Below are 1,289 nucleotides of genomic sequence, written 5' to 3'. Positions count from 1 at the left end.
CTGGGCTCCCGTGGGGAGAGCATGGAGTGGACTTGCGATTCCTGGACCAAATGCTGAGCGGTGGGGTCCTGGTCCCGCGGAGCCCCTCTCCGGCTCCGCAGGAAAACCTCGACAGCGCCGCGTCCCGTCACCGGCTGCTGAGCCGGGTGCCAGCTCGGGCGGGGGCCATTTACAGCCGTTCCCCGGCTACCGGGCACGATGCTCGGAGCGCCCAAAAGCGCTGACCGTGCCCCGGGGGCCCGGGGCTCTGCTCCCCGCCTTCTCTGGGGAGGGAGAGCCGCGGGGCAAATCGCCCTGTGCGTGGCCTGACCCAGACCAGCACGGGTCCCCGGCCAGCAGCACTGAGAGCGCTCAGAGCAGGGAAGCCAGGAAGGGGCAGCACTGGCTGGGGATGCTCAGGGGGGCTGCCCTGCCAGCTCTCCTGCTGGCCTTCACTGACCCTATAACACCCAGGGCAGCGCTGGAAATATATTTCTTCCCCCCTATGCACATACCTCGCATTTCACATGCATGTTTTATTTTGTGAAAGATGAGAAGAGAGCCCATGACAGCAAAACTCAAGCCCTGTGCTTCCACTTTTTCCCTGTGTAGCCAGAGAAAGGCTGTTGTGTGAGTCAGATCTTCAGTTTGACCCTCCCTATATTTTTATGCTATGAAATAAGTCACAAGAGTGTCGGCATGGGGCAGGTAAATGTGATCATCCCCCTTTTACAGAGAAGGAAACGGAGGCGCAGAGAGAGGTTAGGCAGCTAGTCCAAGGTCATAGGAAGCTGGTGACAGGAGACACAAATAGAACTCAGACCTCCTGTGTCCCACCAGACCATCCATCCTGTGCAAGAAAAAAAATAAGAAGTTGATGTTGTTTTTAACTTAAGAACTGTTTAGCTTTAAAGTTTAAAGTCTGTGAGAATATTTCCTGCACGCGTCTGTTCGACTCCTATTCATAAATTACACCCTAAGCTACAAATTTAAGTCTGCATTTTCCAATCTTCCTGCCCCCAGCTGAGACCTTGAAAATAAAATAGCCATGGATACCTTCCCCCTCAGCTGCTCACACCATGGGGGGGAGAACCCAGAGGTTTCTTTCCCGAAGAGGATGACTCACATGAAGTCGCCTCCTCCACTGGAGAGGACAGCAGCTGGGAAAACAGTCAGCCAGGGAGGACAGACCAACAAGAACTAGGACACTGGGCATCCTGACAGCTTAGACCCCATAGGAGCAAGGGCCCCCTATGGAAGGACCTCAGGGAACAGTTTGTGCCTGCCTTTGGTGAACCCAGTGCTGAGTA

The sequence above is a fragment of the Corvus brachyrhynchos genome, unplaced genomic scaffold, assembly GCF_000691975.1.
Source record: "Corvus brachyrhynchos isolate BGI_N302 unplaced genomic scaffold, ASM69197v1 scaffold103, whole genome shotgun sequence".
NCBI lineage: Eukaryota > Metazoa > Chordata > Aves > Passeriformes > Corvidae > Corvus > Corvus brachyrhynchos.
The sequence above is the reverse complement of the archived record's forward strand: the minus strand, read 5'-3'. Positions refer to the sequence as shown.